Raw genomic sequence first — 18066 nt, forward strand, 5'->3', positions numbered from 1 at the left:
TGAGAATTCTTGACCTATCTTGGAGACAAGTCTTTTGTCAGATATGTGTTTTGCCAGTATTTTCTCCTAGCTGTGGTTTTTCATTCTTTGAACTGTGTCTTTTGTAAGGTAGAAGTTTTGAGTTTGATCATGTCCAACTCATTGATTTTTCTTTTATAGATCATGCTTTAGGTGTTGTGTTTAAGAAATCTTTGCTTTATCTAATATCACAGAGATTTTCTCATATGTGTCCTTTTAGAAGTTTTATAGTGTTAAGTTTAACATTTAGGTCTGTAATCCATGTTGAGTAAACATGGGGTGGAGGGTTTCTTTTGGCATATAAATGTATATTAATTTCATAATGCTAGTTACAGGTAAACAGTGGCTGCTGCTGTGGCTGACACATTGCACATCTGTATCCTAAGAATATTGATAACTTATATTAACATAATTATCCATCTGTCCATTCATAGTTCTTCCTTCAACAAATGAGTATCTACTATGTAATAGTTACTGTCTTAGGTAGAGATTGTCAACATTACTGACCATGAGGTTGAACAACACAGGTTCCTTAGAAAGGTCAGTTATGGAGGCGCACAAATTTATAATAATGATGCCAGGTGCCACAGTTATTTGTCAGCACGATGAGGAGTTAATTTCTTGGGTCTGAGAAGGGAGGAAACTTGAAACCTGACAAAGTCAATTGTCTTAATTTCATAGCTTACTTCAGATCCTGGGGACAAAATAATCAGGTTTTAATTGAGGCAAAACCATCTCCAGGGACTTAGAAAATGTCTTGTAAACAATTTTGCTAGTGGACCAAATACAGAAAATGTCTTGTAAACAATTTTGCTAGTGGACCAAATACCCAGAGTCAGAGAGAGTCCTAGGAAGAAATTGTTTGCCCATCTCACTTTTTCTCCCTTCTAAGTAACGCATTATGTTGTCTCTCTGTTTGAACATCTATAAATAGAACTTTCCCGCAGATAATTTAGAAAACCTACCTGAAATCTTCAGGCCTGTGTCACATCAATTTCTTTCCAAGTATGGAATAGTAAGAAGCACATGAGAATGAATCCACGGCCCATCTCTCAGTGGGCAAAACATATGGTACATGACTTTATTTCTCTTTAGCACAGTTCTCATATCTGCAAGAATAAAATATTGTACTTTTTAAAAATTTACTACTTTCTGGGGTTATCTTCACTGAACAGTGAAGAAATGAAGAAGGTGACTCTTTCTACAGTATAATGCTACTCATAAGGTGGGTGGGGTGCTTTCCATGGTATTAATTTATGCAATAACACCACACATGCAATGAGTAATTTCTATATGCCAGGCATTCTACTAGGCTTTGGAGCTACAGTAGTGAGTTCAAAACAAATATTATCCTTGCTTATGTGGAGCCTGCAGCTTAGTGGTGAGAATGAGACTAAAACAGATAATCACAGACATAAATGTATGATTACAAACTGTATTAAGTCCTAGGAAGTTGTATAATAAATTATCTATGCTGGAATGAGTCCCTAGGTCATCTGACATATACCCAGTAAATTTTATGGGTTGTCCTTTCTCTAAGTAATTCTGTGTTCCCTAGGAAAGACTTGTTTCTCAACTATTCTCAAAAGGGTCGGAAAATATAGTAAAGTAGCCTCAGTGAATGGTCTTGGGTATAACGTGAAAAATCAATGTCATTTTATTACCAAAATCATTAATTTAATATTTTAGAGATCAAACATAATTTGTTTTCATTTCTATATTAAGAATGAAAGAGCAGGAGTTAATTTGTGTTAAAGTCTTCTGGTGACTCAGGATCATCATCATGAACACTGATCTTTTCTTTTTTTATAGGAAAAATTATCTCCACATTAATTAAATTAGTTGAGCATAACATGGCATCTTCTAATATTTGAAGGAAATGGAATAGTCACATGGCAGATAAATATATTTAAGTATTTTAATGAGTTAAAGTTCAGTATAAAAGCACTTGGTATAACTCGAGCACACTACACAACATCCTCTATAAATTATACTTTTAAAGGAAAAAATAAACCATATTAATTCACCATTCACCAAGTACTGTCTCCAGGAGCGGGTACTGCTCTGGGCTTGCCTTCTCCAGGCTAGCTCTGGAGACCAGGAAGAACTTGGCAATTGAATCTAAATCTTTTTTTTTTTTTCTTCATTATACTCTTGTGTTCAGAGTTCCAGGCAAAACAATAAAAAATTATATTTGTTCTATCTTTTCATTCTAAGACATAGCCTAACAATTTAGTATACAAATTGAATTTTACCTACATTTCTTTTATTTTTTTTTTAATTTTTGAATTTTATTTTATTTTTTTATACAGCAGGTTCTTATTAGTCATCCATTTTATACACGTCAGTGTATACATGTCAATACCAATCTCCCAATTCATCACACCCACCCCCACCCCCTGCCGCTTTCCCCCCTTGGTGTCCCTACGTTTGTTCTCTACATCTTTGTCTCTATTTCTGCCCTGCAAACCGGTTCATCTGTACCATTTTTCTAGGTTCCACGTATATATGTTAATATACGATATTTGTTTTTCCCTTTCTGACTTACTTCACTCTGTGTGACAGTCTCTAGATCCATCCACGTCTCAAAAAATGACCCAATTTCATTCCTTGTTATGGCTGAGTAATATTCCATTGTATATATGTACCACACCTTTATCCATTCATCTGTCAATGGGCATTTAGGTTGCTTCCACGACCTGGCTATTGTAAATAGTGCTGCAATGAACATTGGGGTGCATGTGTCTTTTTGAATTATGGTTTTCTCTGGGTATATGCCCAGTAGTGGGATTGCTGGGTCATATGGTAATTCTATTTTTAGTTTTTTAAGGAACCTCCATACTGTTCTCCATAGTGGCTGTATCAATTTACATTCCCACCAATAGTACAGGAGGCTTCCCTTTTCTCCACACCCCCTCCAGCATTTGTTGTTTGTAGATCTTCTGATGATGGCCATTCTTACTGGTGTGAAGTGATACCTCATTGTAGTTTTGATTTTCATTTCTCTAATAATTAGTGATGTTGAGCAGCTTTTCATGTGCTTCTTGGCCATCTGTATGTCTTCATTGAAGAAATGTCTATTTAGGTCTTCTGCCCAGTTTTGGATTGGGTGGTTTGTTTTTTTTCATATTGAGCTACATGAGCTGTTTATATATTTTGGAGATTAATCCTTTGTTGATTCATTTGCAAATATTTTCTCCCATTCTGAGGGTTGTCTTTTCATCTCGTTTATGGTTTCCTTTGCTGTGCAAAAGCTTTTAAGTTTCATTAGATCCCATTTGTTTATTTTTGTTTTTATTTCCATTACTCCAGGAGGTGGATCAAAAAAGATCTTGCTGTGATTTACGTCAAAGAGTGTTCTTCGTATGTTTTCCTGTAAGAGTTTTATAGTCTCCGGTCTTACATTTAGGTCTCTAATCCATTTTGAGTTCATTTTTGTGTATGGTGTTAGGGAGTATTCTAATTTCATTCTTTTACATGTACCTATCCAGTTTTCCCAGCACCACTTATTGAAGAGACTGTCTTTTCTCTATTGTATATCATTGCCTCCTTTGTCATAGATTAGTTGAGCATAGGTGTGTGGGTTTATCTGTGGGCTTTCTATCCTGTTCCATTGATCTATGTTCCTGTTTTTGTGCCAGTACCATATTGTCTTGATTACTGTAGCTTTATAGTGTAGTCTGAAGTCGGGAGTGTGATTCCTCCAGCTCTGTTTTTTTCCCTCAAGACTGCTTTGGCTATTTGTGGTCTTTTGTGTCTCCATACAAATTTTAAGATTTTTTATTCTAGTTCTATAAAAAATGCCATTGGTAATTTGATAGGGATTGCATTGAATCTGTAGATTGCTTTGGGTAGTATAGTCATTTTCACAATATTGATTCTTCCAATCCAAGAATATGGTATATCTCTCCATCTATTTGTATCATTTTTAATTTCTTTCATCAGTGTCTTATAGTTTTCTGCATACAGGTCTTTTGTCTCCCTATGTAGGTTTATTCCTAGGTATTTTATTCTTTTTGTTGCAGTGGTAAGTGGGAGTGTTTCCTTAATTTCTCTTTCAGATTTTTCATCATTAGTATATAGGAATGCAAGAGATTTCTGTGCATTACTTTTGTATCCTGCAACTTTACCAAATTCATTGATTAGCTCTAGTAGTTTTCTGCTGGCATCTTTAGGATTCTCTATGTATAGTATCATGTCATCTGCAAACAGTGACAGTTTTACTTCTTCTTTTCCAATTTGTATTCCTTTTATCTTTTGTCCTTCTGATTGCCGTGGCTAGGACTTCCAAAACTATGTTGAATAATAGTGGCAAGAGTGGACATCCTTTTCTTGTTCCTGATCTTAGAGGAAATGGTTTCAGTTTTTCACCATTGAGAACGATGTTTGCTGTGGGTTTGTCATATATGGCCTTTATTATGTTGAGTTAGGTTCCCTCTATGCCCACTTTCTGGAGAGTTTTTTATCATAACTGGGTTTTGAATTTTGTCAAAAGCTTTTTCTGCATCTATTGAGATGGTCATATGGTTTTTCTCCTTCAGTTTGTTAATATGGTGTATCACATTGATTGATTCGCGTATATTGAAGAATACTTGCATCCCTGGCATAAATCCCACTTGATCATGGTGTATGATCCTTTTAACGTGTTGTTGGATTCTGTTTGCTAGTATTTTTTGAGGATTTTTGCATCTATGTTCATCAGTGATATTGGCCTGTAATTTTCTTTTTTTATAGTATCTCTGTCTGGTTTTGGTATCAGGGTGATGGTGGCCTCATAGAATGAGTATGGGAGTGTTCCTTCCTCTGCAATTTTTTGGAAGAGTTTCAGAATGATGTGTGTTAGCTCTTCTCTAAATGTTTGATAGAATTCACCTATGAGGCCACCTGGTCCTGGACTTCTGTTTGTTGGAAGATTTTTAATCACAGTTTCAGTTTCATTAGCTGAGATTTGTCTGTTCATATTTTCTATTTCATACTGGTTCAGTGTTGGAAGGTTATACCTTTCTAAGAATTTGTCCATTTCTTCCAGGTTGTCCATTTTATTGGCATAGAGTTGCTTGTAGTAGTCGCTGCATCCCATAGGTTTTGGATTGTCGTGTTTTCATTGTCATTTGTCTGTAGGTAGTTTTTGATTTCCTCTTTGATTTCTTCAGTGATCTCTTGGTTATTTAGTAGCATATTGTTTAGCCTCCATGTGTTTGTTTTTCATAACGTTTTTTTCCCTGTAATTTATTTCTAATCTCATAGCGTTGTGATCAGAAAAGATGATTGATATGATTTCAGTTTTCTTAAATTTACTGAGGCTTCATTTGTGACCCAAGATGTGATCTATCCTGGAGAATGTTCCATGTGCACTTGAGAAGAAAGTGTAATCTGCTGTTTTTGGATGGAATGTCCTATAAAATATCAATTAAATCTATCTGGTCTAGTGTGTCATTTAAAGCTTCTGTTTCCTTATTTATTTTCATTTTGGATGATCTGTCCATTGGTGGAAGTGAGGTGTTAAAGTCCCTCACTGTTATTGTGTTACTGTCGGTTTCCTCTTTTATAGCTGTTAGCAGTTGCCTTAAGTATCGAGGTGCTCCTATGTTGGGTGCATAAATATTTACAATTGTTATATCTTCTTCTTGGATTGATCCCTTGATCATTATGTAGTGTCCTTCCTTGTCTCTTGTAACATTCTTTATTTTAAAGTCTATTTTATCTGATACGAGTATTGCTACTCCAGCTTTATTTTATTTTCCATTTGCATGGAATATCTTTTTCCATCCCCTCACTTTCAGTCTGTATGTGTCCCTAGGTCTGGAGTGGGTCTCTTGTAGACAGCATATATATGGGTCTTGTTTTTGTATCCATTCAGCAAGCCTGTGTCTTTTGGTTGGAGCATTTAATGCATTCACCTTTAAGGTAATTATCAGTCTGTATGTTCCTATCACCATTTTCTTAATTGTTTTGGGTTTGGTTTTGTAGGTCCTTTTCTTCTGCTTGTGTTTCCCACTTAGAGGAGTTCCTTTAGCATTTGTTGTAGAGCCGGTTTGGTGGTGCTGAATTCTCTTAGCTTTTGCTTGTCTGTAAAGCTTCTGATTTCTCCATCGAATCTGAATGAGATCCTTGCTGGATAGAGTAATCTTGGTTTTAGGCTCTTCCCTTTCATCACTTTAAATATATCATGGCACTCCCTTCTGGCCTGTAGAGTTTCTGCTGAGAAATCAGCTGTTAACCTTATGGGAGTTCCCTGTATGTTATTTTTGTTTTTCCCTTGCTGCTTTGAATAATTCTTCTTTATCTTTAATTTTTGCCAATTTGATTACTGTGTGTCTGGTGTGTTTCTCCTTGGGTTTATCCTATATGGAGCTCTCTGTGCTTCCTGGACTTGGATGGCTATTTCCTTTCCCATGTTAGGGAAGTTTTCGACTATAATCTCTTCAAATATTTCCTCTGGTCCTTTCTCTCTCTCTCTTCTCCTTCTGGGACCCCTATAATGCGAATGTTGTTGCGTTTAATATTGTCCCAGAGGTCTCTTAGGCTGTCTTCATTTCTTTTCATTCTTTTTTCTTTATTCTGTTCCGCAATAGTGAATTCCACCATTTTGTCTTCCAGGTCACTTATCCGTTCTTCTGCCTCGGTTATTCTGCTATTGATTCCTTCTAGTGTAGTTTTCATTTCAGTTATTGTATTGTTCATCTCTGTTTGTTTGTTCTTTAATTCTTCTAGGTCTTTGTTAAACATTTCTTGCATCTTCTCAGTCTTTGTCTCCATTCTTTTTCTGAGGTCCTGGATCATCTTCCCTATCATTATTCTGAATTCTTTTTCTGGAAGGTTGCCTATCTCCACTTCATTTAGTTGTTTTTCTGGTGTTTTATCTTGTTCCTTCATCTGGTACATAGCTCTCTGCCTTTTCATCTTGTGTATCTTTCTGTGAATGTGGTTTTTGTTCCACAGGCTGCAGGATTGTAGTTCTTCTTGCTTCTGCTGTCTGCCCTCTCGTGAACACTGATCTTTTGCTCTGTAGGATTCATTGGGTAGGACGGACTATATGCCTGTACTCTGAATGTACCCTGACTTTACTTTTTTGAGTCCTTATATCTACTTGTATAATGTTGCTATTTTGTTCTCTTTTAGTCAGCTGTCATCCTTCCTATCCTCAGTGTGTTTGCTCCTCTAGCCCTTTTTTTTTCTTTTTCTTTTTTTTTTTTTGGCTTCATTGGGTCTTCTTTGCTGCACACAGGCTTTCTCTAGTTGCAGCGAGCAGGAGCTACTCTTCGTTGCGGTGCACGGACTTCTCATTGCAGTGGCTTCTCTTGTTTCTGAGCACGGGCTCTAGGTGTGCAGGCTTCATTAGTCGTGGCATGCAGGCTCAGTAGCTGTGGCACACGGGCTTAGTTGCTCCGCAGCATGTGGGATCTTCCCGGACCAGAGCTCGAACCCGTGTCCCTTGCATTGGCAGACGGATTCTTAACCACTGTGCCACCAGGGTATTCCTGCTCCTCTAGCCCTTTTCATTTCTATTTCTAATCTGCTGTGGTTTGGGAAACAGTATAATCACATTCATTAGAATTGTTTGTGAATGGAGAACAGTCTCTGAGGCAGATCAGAAACCCTCTTCCTTTAACAGAGTATATCAGCTTTATGCATGAAAAATTTTGTATTTTTGAACATGAGTTTTGGTTAGTAGTAATAGTTTCAGTCATCACAAAGGTGTCTTTCAATAGATGAAGTGATTGATATAAATCAGAGAGAATGGAAGCCAGTTCAAATATACTATATTTACATGGCGCTTTTCGCCTTTGAAAGTGCTGTTTTACCTTCTAGCGTACTTCATCTTCACTAAACCAGAGTAAGGAGAGATAAGACGGATATTATAAGGAAACTCATGTGCAGAGATTCGAAATGATTTATCTCAAGTCACTTGGTAAATTGTTGACACAATTATGGCTAGAACATAGATCACTGTACTCTCAGCCTGAAGATTTTAGAAGGGCAGAAAAAAATAAAGAGAATAGAACTCAAGAAGCAGGAGTTTTACCATTAACCCATTTTACTGGAGGAAATCTTAAGTGTTTGGGGAGCAAACCTAACTTCATTTTGGGCAAATATGAGTTTCTAGACATGCCTTGAATCACCTGTAAATGAACAGTGCTGACTTTCCTGGCCTCTTGGATATTTTAAAGATATTTAGGGCTTTAAATGGCCATTCAAGGGGATTTAAAATTTTGTTCTAAGTGTGATAGAAAGCTCAGACAGATTCCAATGGGGGGGTATATGTGAACTAATTTATGCTGCTATATGAAGGATAAAGTCTAGGGGGGCAAGGGTGGAGAGATGTTTTCCAAGGCGAGAAATGATGGTGATTTGTGCCAGGTTGTTAGCAGTGGAGATGATGAGAAATGGTGGGATTCAGGATGCATTTTGGAGGTATAATTGATGTAGCTTGCTAATGGATAGGTTTAGGGGAATGAAGATAAGAGAAGAACAAAGGATGACTCCTAGATTATTGACCTGAGAAATGGATGGACAGTTATATGTGGTGGGGAGCAAAATCTATAGTTCTGTTTTAGCCATGTTAAATTCAAGATGTCTACAACTTCTTTGTAAAAAACTTTTATTAAAGTATAGTTGATACACAATGTTGTGTTTAATTTCTGCTGTATAGCTAAGTGACTCAGTTATACATATATATGTTGTTTTCCATTTTCTTTTCCATTATGGTTTATCACAGGATATTGAATATAGTTCCCTGTGCTATATAGTAGGACTTTGTTGTTTATCCATCCTATATATAATAGTTTGCATCTGCTAACCCCAAACTCCTATATATCCATCCTATATATATCCATCCTATATATAATAGTTTGCATCTGCTAACCCCAAACTCCCAATCCTTCCCTTCCCAACCCCCTCCTCCCCCTTGGCAACCACAAGTGTGTTCTCTATGTCTGTGAATCTGTTCTCTATGTCTGTGAGTCTGTTTCCGTTTCATAGATATGTTCATTTGCATCATATTTTAGATTCTGCATATAAGTGATACCATATGGTATTTGTCTTTCTCTTTCTGACTTACCTTGCTTAGTATGATAATTTCTAGGTCCATCCATGTTGCTGCAAATGGCATGATTTCATTCTTTTTTATGGCTGAGTAGTATTCCATTATATATATATATATCACATCTTCTTTATTCATTCATCTGTTGATGGACATATAGGTTGTTTCTATATCTTGGCTATTGTAAATAGTGCTGCTATGAACATTGCAGTGCATGTATCTTTTTTAATTAGCGTTTTCTCTGAACATATGCCTAGGAGTGGGATTGCTGGATGATATGGTAATTCTATTTTTAGTTTTTTGAAGCTCCATACTGTTTTCCATAGTGGTTGCACCCATTTACATTCCCACCAACAGTGTAAGACGGTTCCCTTTTCTTCACACCCTCTCCAGCATTTATTATTTGTCTACAGCTTCTTCATGTGAATGTAGAGTAGGTTGTTAGATATTTAAGCCTGGATTACAAGGGAGTAGTCAGGACTGGAATTATAGATTTGGGTGTCTCAGAACGTTAGATAGTATTTAAAGTCGTGGTACTGGAAGAGATCACATAAGGAGTGAGAGTAGGGAGAGATAAAAAGAGGTCTGATAACAGAATCTTGGAGTACTGCAACATTTAGAAACATGGAAGAGAAGGAAGATTGACCAAAGGAGACTCAGAAAGAGCAGCAAGTGCATCTGGAAGAAAAGGATGAGCGTGTGGTATCCCAGAAGCCCAGGGAAGAAATTGTTTCAAATCAGATGGACTGTTGCTCCTCCCTGGTTGGAAGTAGAGGTACAGGCTGCACAGAAAGTCAAGGAGAGGGGATTTGGGGCTTTCTCCCCTTATATCCTTTGTCTTTTCATTCTCTGTGAACCTGTTGAGCTTAACAAAGCTGTTAAGGGTAAGCCCCCTCTGTGACCTTCACCTTTGAGGAAGGAGAACAGCATTTCTCAAGAAAGTCTTGTATAGACATGAACAGAAATAATTCAAAGTAGAAAGTAATGTGTCATTAAAGAGCTTCAGATAAATGTCTTGAGGGTTTTTGTGTTTTGTTTCTGATGGGAAAGTAGGGAAGTCTTCAGTGGTGGAGGTTATGCTCATGTGCACATACACACACACACACACACACACACACACACACACACACACAAGCAGAGTCTTGAACAGATGGAAATAGGCAAGAAAGTTATCTCAACCAGAAGGACTAACATAAGCAGGGCACAGAGGAGGAAACTTGTAGCCTCTGTGTGGAAGACCCCAATCATTTAATTCTGCTTGGCTCACAAATAGGTTGGTTGATTGATTCTGTGCTCCACCCACACCCAGGTCTCACGTAAGACACTCCATGCAATGATTCTTTGCCACAGATGAAAATGTAGATAAAGCCAGAAACTCAGAAGATTAGCTCTGGGTTTCTAGACTCCTCCACTAGCACTGTTCCCTCTCCAGTCTTTAATCCATCTCTGAAACTTCCCTGGTCTCCAAAGAGGAAGGATAGCAATGAGACTGTATTGAAGTCCTAAATCCCCAATGGCCCAGCTTAATCGAATGGACATATTTCATTAAACAAATGCCTCTGCCATCTACTCTACTCCAATTAGGAATGCATGAAGAACATATTTCTCAGTTATGTTGGAGAAGATGTCTGAGCTCAGAGGCCCTGGCCAACAGCCTTTCCTCAGGCAGTGCTCAGTGGGGAGACCTGCCTCCAGCTTGTAGTAGCCCTCATGTTTTTTTCATGTCCTCTCTCAACTCCACCACTCACTTTGCATTACTACATTCCCTTTTGGGTTAGAACTAATTGGATCCAACACCTGAAACAAACATGCTCCACCCTGGTTTAAAATCGTCATATTTATTTCAACCACTAACATTTTTTGAAATCTTTGTTATGGCCAAATGCTGGGCTAAGCATTTTGCGTGGCATTTTATCTAAACCTTAAAACTTCTCTGTTAAGTAAGTAGGATTCCCCATTTTATAGATGAGGAAATTGAGGCTTAGCAATCTTAAATCATTCAGCCAAGGTCCCACAGACAGTAAGTGATGGAGCTGGGATTTGAACATAGGCAGCCTGGCACCAGAGCACATGTTCTGACCCAATGTGCGTTACTAGAAGTACCACACACTGACAATGTGCAGAGTGTGAAGTGGGTGCTATTCTACCTTCAGGGCCTTCACAGTGAGATGTGGAAGAAATAAGGAAATTAATCAGGATGTGTGGAGACAAGGAAGTGCTAAGTATAGGTTGGGAATGGAAGAAGTGACCCCCAGGGTTCCAAGTCAAAACATTGGTAGAGTGTACTTGGGTATTTATAATCTATTCCAGAAATGTGGACTGCAAAGCAACCCACCACATCTGTTTACCCACCTGTGCCCTCAACTCCCAAACCTTCTTGTTATTTAACTAATCAACTGTGCTAATCCATATGCCTGGCTCATCGCATTAGGGCTGTGGAGGATGTAGGAGAAAAATCCCACAGCACAGTTGTGATTTTTCTTGTTCTGCAAATTCAGGCCCCATTTCAGATTCCTGTCTCATGCTGCCCACATGCTTCTCCCTGTCCCTAGGGCCTCATTGCACAGATAAGTTTTTACCAATCTTCGTCACTATCTCCAAGACTCCAGTCCTACCACCCTGCCTTCACTGTTGAAAGGTAGCTTATCCATCTCCTTCACAGGGAAAATAGAGGTCATCAAATGGTGACTTCTCTGGCTATCTGCACTTCTTGTTAACTTCTACCCCCAGCTCATTCCCTGCCATCTCAGTAGAATAATGACAAAATTAACAATTGTCATTTATTTAGCCCATTTTATAAATCAGACACTACAGATTGTCTACATGTATTAGCTTATTCAATCCTCCCAGACACCTTATGTGAGGGGAACTATTTTTAATCCTCATTTTATGGACAAGAAAAGTGAGTCTTAGAAAGGTAGGAAGCTGTTCCCCAGGATTATGTTCTTATAGCTTTTGCCTTCTCATGATATATGTTGTCCCTAAGAAACTGCATCATCTTATATGACATCAGTCACTATCTATATATACTCATGGCCAAATCTATATTTCCAGCCTAGAATTCTTTTTGAGCTTCTCTTTATTCAGTTGCCCAACAGATGTCCACTGGCATCTCAGAACTAAACTTGGCCTCCACTCCCATCATAACCCATCACCAGAATTGCTTGTTTTACTACATTTCCTGTGTCCATGCATAATACAACTATTAGAGGTTATAGTGAGACTAAGATAATAATATGATGATGCTTGCTTCTGTGGGAGAAGGAGAAACGTGTCTTCAATCAGCCACTAGTCCCCACAAGATCCTCAGAGGAGACTTACGCAAAACAACGGGAATAATCTGATTATTAGCTATGGTTTTGGACCCCACACCTGATATAGAACTGAAAGTGAATCAAGTTTGCCTTATGGAGGATTCATGTCTCCATTTGATGAATCTGAGTGGCCTTGAAACAAGGTAGGTTGAAAGATCTATTCTATTTATACCCCAGTGCCCAAGCTGAATCCCTCGTCTCATACGGCAAGCTATATACAGGTGTGTAGAAATTTGAACTCACTTGCCCTAAGCTTTTACAAGCTAGGTCCTAGATGCTCTAGAGACAGAGACTGAAAAAAAAACACGGCTGGACTTTCTCGTAGAAGAGCAGTCTCCAGTAGACGTGTCTTTCTCCAGGCTCTTGGGAAGAGAGGTTTAGCCAGACTCTAGCTGTATGGAATGAGATTGAAAGGGAAAGAGCCCGCTGGTCTAAATTGAAGCATAATATCTTTTTGAAAGCTTGCTCCCTGAGACTGGAGCACCATACAGTGTCCTGGAATTGAGCAGATCAGCGTTCCTCCTTTCTGTGGATGTAATATCCTATCCTTGACCTCAGCCCTAGAGAGGAGTAATGAGGGAGCTGATGTAAGGAATAGCAAGAAACTTTGAATTCCTTCTTTTCAAAGTCCTCCCTTTATTAGCTGTGTGAGCTGTTTTTTTCAGCCTCCCTGAGCCTCAGTTTCTTTGTCTGTAACATGGGGATAACAACTCTACCTGGCACATAATAAGCCATCAGTAAATGTGATGTATGGTGTGGGGGTAATGAGAAGCTTGAGGCACTGGTAGCAAGAGTGGCAGCTGCAGTCATGGTCACGGTGCTGGTAGAGGAGACCTAAGTGGCTGAAGTGGTGACAGTGGTGGTTTTTGTGGTGGTCGGTGATCATCTACTGGTTAGTCAGAATAGAGAACTGTCTGACTTTTCATCCTCCTTGTCACTTATCACATTTAATCCATCAACATCTATAGATTTTTATTTCATTAATTCATGTCAGGTCTTATAATGATGATCCTAGTTAGAACCCATGGTATCATTTCTTTTAGCCCAAGAAGTGACTTGACTTTCTCAGGACCACACAGTGAAGATCTAGTGCTGGTCTAGGTCCTCTTATTCCATGTTCTTTCCAATCTACTGGAGACAGTAGAGTAGAGTAGCTAAAAGTCAGGATGACTAGGTTCAATTGTGGCTTCCCTCCCCCACTAACTCTATTATCTGGGCAAATTACTTACCCTCTTTTACCTACCAGCAAAGTACACAATAACAGTAGTACCCACCACATAGGGTTGTTGGGAGGATTTAATGTGGTAATGGATTTAAAGTATGTATCAATTGCCTAGGGTTGTTTTAACAAAGGACCACAAACTGAGTAGCTTGAAACAAGGGAAATTTATTGTCTCACAATTCCGGAGGCTAGAAGTCCAAAATCAAAGTGTCGGCAGAGCCATGCTCTTTCTGATGGCTCTAGGGGAGAATCTTTTCTTGCCTCTTCTAACTCCCGGTGTTGCCAGCGATCTTTGATGTTCCTTGGCTTGTTGACGCATTACTCTAGTCACAAAGCTGTCTTCTCCCTGGGTGTCTTTACATCATCTTCCCTCCATGTGTGTGTCTGTCTCTGTGTCTGAATTCCCCCTTTTATGAGGACACCAGTGATACTGGATTATGGATCATTCTAACTACTCATTTTTAACTGGATTATCTCTGTAAAGACCCTATTTCCAAATAAGCTCACGTTCTGAGGTACTGAGAGTTAGGGCTTCAGTATATCTTTTTTGATGGGTGCATAATTCAACCAATAACAAAGAACTTTGCTCAGTCTTGGGTACAGAGTAAACGCTCACTAAATATTTTCCTTCTTCCTTCTTCCTCAACTCCTTAGCCTCTGCTGTCAAAGGAGAGCTCGGTGCTGAGGAAGAAGACTGATAGCTTTGCCTCGGCGATAGCTCATATTACACGTATACACATTCAGCTCTGGAGGCAGGTGGCCTCTGTGTTCTCAGAGAACATCATCGATATTGTGACACTCTGACATGTGTCAGCCACAGGGTTCTCCAGGGCTTCTTCTCTGGGGATTCTTGTGAAGCTGGAAAATTAGCCTCCAATCCTGGGCAGTCTGAATGATGGCCTGCCCAGAGGCGGAAGGGGGAGAGGGTCAGAGTGGCAGAGACCTCAGATTCTACCCCACCCACTTCCCTCATCTTAGAGGTGAAGAGACTGAAGCCCAGAGAGGGAGAGCCACTTCCCTCAGCTCACGCAGTAGATGTGGGGGGCAGGGCACAACCAGAGCCCTGGTCTCCTAATTTCCACGTGATGCCCTTTCAACCATATCCCTATCCCACTGTCCGCATTGTTGTTGTTGTTTTGCTGTTTACTTTGTACAAAGACGCTCTCTTTGAATTTCTCCACCTGTATAAAGGAAGAGTTGCTCTAGGCCAGCACTGTCTGATAGAAATACACCATACGCCTCATAGATAATTGTAAATTTCCTAATGGCTACATTAAAAAAAGTAAAAATCAACAAGTGAAAATAATTTTTAATAATTTTGTGTCACCCGTGTATCCAAAATATGGCTTCAACATGCAATCACTGTAGGAATGTTAATGAGATATTTTACAGTTTTCTTACTGAATCTTTGAGACCTCGTGTCTTAATTTCAACTCACCATATGTCAAGTACTCATCGGCCGCGAGTAGCCAGTGACTACAGTATTGGACAGTAGAGCTCGAGGGCAGTGGTTTCCAGCATTGGGCTGCCTGCCTGCTCGTGGTGAAACTGTTGGTATAAATTTATCATTTCTTCTTTCTGACGAAAGACTACCCTTAATTCGAGTTTATCTCCTTTCTCTCCTAACATTTTTGGTCAGAATGCACCTCCCTTTAAATTAAGTGATAGTAACACATAGGTGGAACATGTTTGGTTTTGTTTTGAAAATGTCCTTATTGAACAAAAGAAATTACTGGGAACACTAGATCAGACCCTCACTAAGAGAAAGCATATATGTATATGTGAGTGTGTGTGTATAGATGTGTATATATACGTGTATATCTATATGTGTATCTATAAAACGCTGGTCTGTGAAATTATCCTCAGTCTTGTAAGAGTCTTTCCTAATCTGATCTTCTGTAATTATCATTAAAAGTCAAACAGAAGTAAAATGTCTCTGTGTCTTAGGGATCGGGAAATGACAGCAAAAAGTACCAACAAAGAGCCACTTGTCTCTTTGGCTTTGTGGATGGTGGAGCATTTGGGCTTTGCATCACCGAGTTGGTTGTGAATGAAGGCTCTTAATAGGTCAAGCCATTGCACTGAATACTTTGTTTTCTCTGGCTTTAGGAAAGATAACGAAGGGGTACTTAGAGATTTCTTCTTCTGTATTCCTCAAGCACATGAGTTCTAGTGCCTTCTGAATCACTCTCCATGGAGTGCATTTGAGGTGGGCTCAGGCCCTGTTTCCTCCAGATGTTTCCACATGGGGTGGGCAACCTGATGGGAAGACATAGTCAAGAGTAGGGCCAATTTTTTTTTTACTGTTACCTACTGAGTCTTGCAAACTCTGTGCTCTGCCTGTCAATCACCCCTCCTTACACCTCCACTCTTCTCCACCCATAGAGATGATCTGTTTTCAGTTTCTCAGGTGTTCCACGCTTCTTCATGCTTCAGAGTCCTTGGATGTGTTTCTCCCTCTGCCTAGAAAGCTCTTTCCTTCCATCTTACCTTTCAGGGCTCAGCTTAAACATTACTTCCTCAAGGAAGCCATCCTTGACCCTCCAGACTTAGGTCCCCTGTTAGAGGCTCTCTTCACTCCTGTGCTTCACAGCATCTAGCCCAATTATATTTCAATTCTCATTTGTGTGATTGTCTGGTTGATGTCTGCCTCTTCCACTAGACTGTAAGCTCCAAGAGGGCAGGCACTGACTTGTTCAAAGCCATTTGCCTGTCACCTAACACCATACTTGATTCAATAGACACTCAGTCAATGTTGGTTGAATGTTCTGCCTGCCTACAGTATTTCTTTCTGGAGTAGTTTCTTCACGTACTGAGAAAGAGACAAGTCAAGCCCATTTGACCCTTTTTCCCACTGGACCAGTACAGGGTTCTGTGGCATGTGATCCCTTGGTATATGGAAGATCCAGAAGATTCTGTATACTTCCTTCTAGGCATACCTAGCAAAGACACTGAGTTTGCCATCAGCATTGCATTGAGAATCACGAGGTGTGTCCTGGTCACACCCCAGCTCCTCATTGGCTAAGAGATCTTGGGAAAGCCACTGAAATGTTAACTCAATCAGTCTCAGGTGATCCTTCCAGCTGGTGGCTTCAGCCTGAAATTGGTTTGTCAAAATCTGTCAAATGGTAGAGGGCTGGATCTGTGATCTCTGGAGGGCTCGTTCAGACTTTGGGCAATGGAGAAATCTTGTCAGAAACTGTGTTGCTTGTGACTCTGGGTTCTGAGAAACAGAAACTCGTCAGAGGAATAAAGGTTACCTATTTTTCATCCAGGGTCACCAGTGAGTCACTGACTCTGCCTAGAATAGAAATTGGCACAGGAGCAGGGTTCCGACCGTTTTTGAACATCACCCAGATATTTGTTAGACGGTGAATACTTTTTCTCTGTTTTAATGAATATGGATTATGAGTACTGAGGAAACAGGCCCAAACAGTTAGGGAAGAGGAGTCCAAACAAATTGAGACCCTGCCCTAGGAACACATGCCTGGGTCGCTTGTCCCTCGGCCTGAGGGATCATGCTGGAATGGAGAGAGCCCTGGACTGGGAGCCAGGAAGCCTGGGCTTCAGTTGTAGCACTAATGCCAACTATATTGGAGGTGTAAGCTTTCTGGATGCCGATCCCCTCTTCTGGAAAATGGAAAGAGCCAACTTTGACCCCCTCAGTGGAATGTGGTAAAGCTCCAATAAATATTGATTTAAAAGTATTTCATAAACATAAAGCCCTTTACAAACAGAAGAAGTCCCATTATTGATTTTGTTGCCAGTGAGGATATCCAGGCATAGATGTAGTCAATGTACGGTGAGAGCCCTCTGGGCTCAGTCATTCACTGTGAAGAGTGGGTCATTCACATCTCTGGGACTCAACTTTCCTATCCATGAAGTGGGACAAGCAACTCTTTCTCTGCCAGCTCACTGAGTTGCTATGAAGATGAAATAAGAACACTTACTATGTGTAAGGCCCTATTCTAAGCACTCATACCAACTCACCATATCCTCATCCTAGCCCAGTAGTACCCAAGGGTACTAGTATTTTCCCCAGTTCTGGAGAGGAGGAAACCGAAGCCTAGAGAAGTTAGGTAACTTGCCCAAGGATACAGAGCTAGTGACAGTGGGTGGTTTGGCTCCAGAACCAATTCCCTTAGCCATCAAGCACAATATATATAAAGTATAGTAGAAGCAAGAAAGAAGGCTATAGTTGGTTGTAACCTAGGGAGACCAAGGGAAGCTTTCTGGAGGAAATGATAGAAACTGGGAAGGGCATTCCAGGGAGATTGGAAGAGCTAGTGCCTGGGAAACCATGAGGCCCTCCATGATTGGGCCCCTGCCAACATTTATGACCTCCTCTCCTTTGCTTCTGCCTTGTTTATTACCCTGTTCTAGACACACTGTCCTTCCTGCCAGTCCCCAGACGTACCACGCCGCTCTTGCTTCAGGTCTTTTGTGTTAGCGCTTCCCTCTCTTAGGAC

The sequence above is a fragment of the Monodon monoceros genome, unplaced genomic scaffold, assembly GCF_005190385.1.
Source record: "Monodon monoceros isolate NGI ecotype Baffin Bay Population unplaced genomic scaffold, NGI_Narwhal_1 Super_Scaffold_12, whole genome shotgun sequence".
Classification (NCBI taxonomy): domain Eukaryota; kingdom Metazoa; phylum Chordata; class Mammalia; order Artiodactyla; family Monodontidae; genus Monodon; species Monodon monoceros.